Below are 6000 nucleotides of genomic sequence, written 5' to 3' on the forward strand. Positions count from 1 at the left end.
CGGTGTGGGCTTGGAGATCTATTTGCTGGTCCGTGACTCAGATGATTTCCTACCAGAGCTGTTTCACGTCTTCATCTCTGGATATTTTGTCATTTCCAGGGTGTCCACTCTATCTTCAATCCCAGACACCTCTTTTCGGACCACTTGTAAATCTTGTGCCAGGTCCTTCTTGATTGTTAGCAAGTTATCCTTGAGGGAGGAGAATAGCGATTCCAGGTAAGAACGGGTGACTGGTGCTTCATCCCCAGTGTCTCTGGGAGATGGCGGTCTGTCCGAAGAGCCAGGTGCTCTGCCGGCAGCAAGGTGGAGGGTTTTGTGAGCATGACCTTGAGGGAGCACCGCCATTCCAGGAGTGTGGTCCCCCTATCCACACTGTTCAGGGATTGTGGGTAGTAGTCCGCTACTGGAGTCATGGGCGAACAGGGCTCCTGAGCATGTGGAGCTCCAGGCCAAGGTGGGGTTCCCATGGCTATCAGGCAAACACAGTAATGCCCAGGGAGAAGGGGATGCAGCCCATGGCTCCCCTGGGATGAAGCAGCTGGAGCCCCCCCAGGGTGACGGAAAGGAGTCCTGGTGCTCCCAGCTGACCCCATGACTTCCCTTTGCAGGTCACTCACTGCAGTCCGTAGGGCCACAGCAGGCCAGTGCTGTTCTCGTGCACTCCGATGCACCACCACATTCACTTTGTTGTGCTTGTCACTTGCCTCTGTCCTGCAGGCTTCAGGGGCAGTGGGCCCGCCCCATTGACTCCAATGGGCTGACCCGTAGCCACCAGCAGCCAAATCGCTCAAGGCTCCAAGGGGAAGCAGGGGGCTGGGGTGCCAGCTCCTCAGACCAGCCGCCCTCCACCGGTCTGCTGAAGTTGCGGCTGACCCTTGTTGCCGGATCAGCGGTGTGCAGCGGCATCTACAACTGCAGCTCACCATGTAGCCCCTCTGGCCCAAGGGGTAAGTGGGCTCTCACCCCCACCATTGATGGGCCGTTACACAGACCACCGGCACCCAAAGCACTCGGGACACGAGAATCAGGGGAATCAACCTCCCAGGCCGGCCGGCCCTATCGGGCCTCCTGATGTCATAGCGAGCCCGCCTCACTGGATTTGCGGCGTTTGTCGGCATCTGCAGCTGCAGTTCTCAACACGGTCTCAACTCGCTGCAAGTCGCTTGGCCGCAGCATCTCTTACCAGTGTCCACGAGCCCCACAAAGGTCTCCTCAGGCTCTGAGAAGTTCCTGGGGCCTCCAGGACCTAGCTCAGCGCTCGCTCGTTATGGGCAGAGGCAGTTAGCTTAATCACCGGGGCGTAGGGACCTCAGAGCATATCCACTGACTCTGCCATTTTGACCACGCTCCCCACTTAGAAACTTTAAAAAACAGTTCTTATAATACATTAGGAGAGCCAAAAAAAGTTTGAAAGTGACCTTGGTGGTCCATGGTTGACACCTGTGTTAACAGCAATTTACACAATGGTTCCCTCTGAACTGCTATATGGGGCAGAAATATTGTACCTCGGGACAAATGTTGATTGGGACAAGTCATGGATCTGCCTTAAAAAAACATTTTGGGCCCCCAACTATACTATGGTTCAAACTATAAGAATAGAAGACAATATGAAATTGCAGAATTGCATGTCAAAGATCCTTAGTATTTGCTTTTGGCATAGGCAGTTAAATGCCCCAATATTAAAAGTCGCTAGCTATTGTGCAAATGAAATAATCACTAGTAAATTAAGGTGGGCGAAGATATTGAGGTACCATCTAAGGCAGATTACCACTTATTTTAAATTGGAAAATTTTAATATTGAGGAATCACTACTGCCAGCCAGAAAGGAATTAAATGTGAGAGGCCAATGATTTTAGTTACTTTTATTGAAGATATCCACTGTTCATTTGAAAGCCTCCTGGAAGAATGAAATCGCATTTCCGTACCTACTAAAATCCCCAATCCCCAAAATCCCCAATCCAGTAATGTACAATTTTGTAATACAATTTAGAATAGGTTTAAACTTGCACGATAACAGTGGGTCAGATTACCTTAACTTTAAGATATGGATTCAAATATTAGCTGCGCCCTTATGGTCAGATATTCAGCTGTTCATGTCTTGTGTGACTGTTTGCACTTTTTAGCATTTAGATAGCTTTTTTTTAAAAACCTGCACTACTTAAATACGGGATTAGAATACAAAGGGATTCAATAAGACTTTTATTTGATGTGCAGTTTTTTTAAATGTTACATAGACATTGGGCAGATTTACATTATGTTTTAACATAAAAGTAAGATTAGAATGAGTTTTTAAGGGTTATGCCCTTTTTTTGATCTATTTCTATATAATATGATAAATCATTGTGCTACTGTGTTCAGTACCACAGTCAAAATAAGCTTATGTACGAGGCATATGAGCTGCAGATTACACACTTTTGCATAGATCGCCATCTGGTGTTGGGCCCGGATGTTTGCAGTTTGTTTTTCCTCTTGGAAAGTCTTTGGAAGTCACGAGGTCGGTGACTCCTCCCTTGGATGGTATTGCACATGGGCTTCGGCTCCATCCTCAGATTGTTTTTTTTCCGCCATCGGGCTCGGATGTAATACTTCGCGCTCCGGTTACAAACATTTCCAGTTCGATGATCGAAACGGAATCCTCGCTCATCGCGGTATTGTTCAGATCCAGATCTCCTCAATCATCCACACATCTTCGATTCCAGTCGTCGACGGCGGCCTTCGGGCCTACCTGTCAGGGAAGCAAGAACCGTCGCTACCCTCAATTTGCCTCAGAAAAGATCTCGAGTGACGGTTAAACCCTCCTGCTGTAATGTTTGGACAAATGCCTATTAGAGATCAAGCGCACCATTTCAAGATGGCCGCTTGACTCATCAGAACAATTTAAGTACTGTTTGACGCACGGTATCTCGCGAGATATGAGGTTTCGTGCGTCAGCGAAGAGCGTTCTCATGCGCACTTCAATTTAGTCCTCAGTGAGAGAAGTTGTGTTTTGGGTGAACTCCGTAGTTTTTGAGTGAATTCCAGTGTGCGTCACAGGTAGAGGCGAATTCTTTCGTAAACTCAGAAGAGGCATTGTGAAGAGGGAAATTCCGAGTTCCAGTCATATAGGAATATTCCTTCACAGTGCGTCCGACAATCTTCAGTGATTGAAGAGAAGGAAGCAGTAATATTTCCAGAAGAACTTAGCAGCCCTCCTGCTCTGCGGAAAGTCGTCGAGTTTGAGGGAGTTTAAGTATTCAAGTCCAGACTTCCAGAAACAAGTAAGGTCAGCTGTAAAAAGACTAGAACTGGTACTCATTTGCTGAAAGTAAGAGACCATGCTGCCAGGCGAACTTCCCCCCTTCGAATCCCCCCGCTTGCGTTCTTCCCTATTCTCTCCTCCCAAACTTTCCTTTTACTTACCTTTTTGCGCGCTTCCATTTGAATGCCAAGAATTGCCTGTGGATTACATCACCAGAAGCAGAACTATAGTCCATTTAGACTCTGCGATCATCCCACTAAGCACCAAGAGCAGAGCAGTCTTCGCTAACTATAGAACCCCCTTGATAATCATTCAGTCAGACTACACAAGGTAAGAGAATAGAAGGGGAGGCGAAGGAGTAAGAGACCTGAGGAGGGAATAGGTAATCACCTGACTGAATAATATTTATTTGTGCATTAGGTTGATAGAAACACATGTCAGAAGTAGTCAGCTGAATCAGAAGAGGAGCTCAAACTCCAGCAAACCTGGGTAGGGAAGGTAACAACAAGCGAGAACACAAGCAGTCAGGTATTTAGAGTCCATAAGAGTTAAGTGATTTCTCCCTCTGTGCATTAGGTACTCCAGACAACAATATCAAGAACAGAAAGAAAAGGAGTCCAGAAAAGCTCGAGTGTCTCTTCTTGTCCCATTCCCCTTTCCCCCTGCCTGGAGCCATTGTATTCAACAGTGCGTTCCGGGAGGTGGGCATTGGGAGCTAGCAGCGTTCTGCCTCCGTGGGAATTCCGACACAGCTTCTGACACTACCCAAGCTCCGGTCCCGGCTGATGGAAAGAACTCCTTTCAAGAAGTGCCCTAGATGTGGGTCCAAATTCCCCCACATCGATCTTCATGAGGTGTGCAACCTCTGCCTCTCCCCTGAACATGAAGCTCGAGACTGTCCGGCCTACAAGTCTTTCAGATCAAAAAAGACTATTCGAGATCGAAGGGCCAGACGAAGCATGGCGCACTCCTCGACCTCCGTTCCAGTCGACATCTTCGGGCACGACTTCGAAGATCCGGGACAGCAGCACACCGAAGAGGACCTCGTCAGTGCTTCCGAAGCCGACGACTCACCCCGGCGCAGAGGGTCGTGAGTACTATACCCCCTCCCGCACCCACGCCGACACCCAAAAAGGCTTTGGTCACGCCTTCGCCTCCTGGCCTAGGCAAGACCAGAGACACTGCTTCAAACACCCCACCTTCGGGCCCGGTGAAGAAGCCAAATAAGCCTTCCGGCGGCTCGGGCTCGAGCCAGCCCTCCAGCGGTGCCGAGAAACACACTTCGGCACCGAAAAAGAGATCGGCCTCTACCTCGACACCGAGCTCCGCACCAAAGTCCTCAGTGTCGAAACCCAGCCTTTCGGTACCGACCAAACCCCATAAGGCCCTCGGCACCGACACTTCTACGCCGAAGCCCACCTCAGCGCCGACCAAGAAATCGGAAGTTCCCGAGCCCAGTGCTAAGCACGGCACGGACAAGCCTAAAAAGTCAAAAAGTCATCGGCCCCGAAACCTTCGGCGCCGACGGAACAAACATTGTCCCAGGAACTGTTTACACCGGATCCCTTGCAAAAGACTCTTACCAAGGATCCAAAAACTGGACATTTGGCACTCTCTTCTAAAAAGAGACATTTGGACAAACCGGCTCCGCCTCCACCTCCAAAGAGGAAGGACTCTGCTACCTCCCCTTTCAGAATGCCTTCCCCACCTCCTCCACCCTCTCCACCTCCGCCCCCTCCGCCTTCTCCACCCCCACCTCATCGCTCCCCGACTCCGTCTCCAGACCACGATGATCAGGGGGACCCATATTAAGATCCAGGGGATGTGCCCCAAGACCCCACCCCTACAGGATCCCCAGACCCATGTGACAACTACAATAATCCAGACATTCCAGACGTCCCACAAGATGACCTTTACCCTTCCAGGCCATCTCCACCGGAAGACTCATTAGGTTTCCACCACCTACTTCAGAGGGCGGCACATTATCATGGGGTAGAGCTACACACTGACCCAGTAGAGGAGGATTTCCTCCTCGACACCTTTGATACCGCACATAGGTCTACCTCCATACTACCTATGCTCAAGGGGGTAATAAAACATGCGCCAGAGGTTTTTAAGGACCCAGTCAGGGCTAGGGTCATTAACCCACGCATAGAGAAAAAGTACAAAGCTGCCCCCACAGATCCTGCCTATATCAAAGGGCCAGTGCCACTGGATTCCCTAGTGGTTTCCACTGCACGGAAGAGGTCAAACTCCCAGGCATCAGGCGAAGCACCACCACCTGACAAGGAGTCAAAGCTACTGGACGCGTCAGGAAAGCGCACTGCGTCACAGGCAGCCAATATATGGCGTATCGCCAACACTCAAGCGCTGTTGGCCAGATACGATAGAGCGCATTATGATGAATTAGAAACCATAATGCACCACCTCCCAGAAAGATACAAAAATAGGGCCAATGAATTAATTCAAGAGGGTAAGACTATAACTAACACCTCCATACGCTGTGCCTTAGACACAGCAGACACAGCCTCCAGGGCCATTAACACTAGCGTCCTCCTCCGTCGCCATGCTTGGCTGAGAGTATCAGGCTTCAAAACTGAGGTACAGGCCTCCATCCAAAATCATCCCTTTGACCAAGAACACCTATTCGGCCCAAAGGTGGATGAGGCCCTCGAGAAAATGAAGAAGGACTCGGATACGGGAAATCTATGGGAGTCCTGCAGTCACACCCTCCTAGGCGCTCTTTTCGCCGCTCTTCCTTT

The sequence above is a fragment of the Triturus cristatus genome, chromosome 11 (genome assembly GCF_964204655.1).
Source record: "Triturus cristatus chromosome 11, aTriCri1.1, whole genome shotgun sequence".
NCBI classification, from domain to species: domain Eukaryota; kingdom Metazoa; phylum Chordata; class Amphibia; order Caudata; family Salamandridae; genus Triturus; species Triturus cristatus.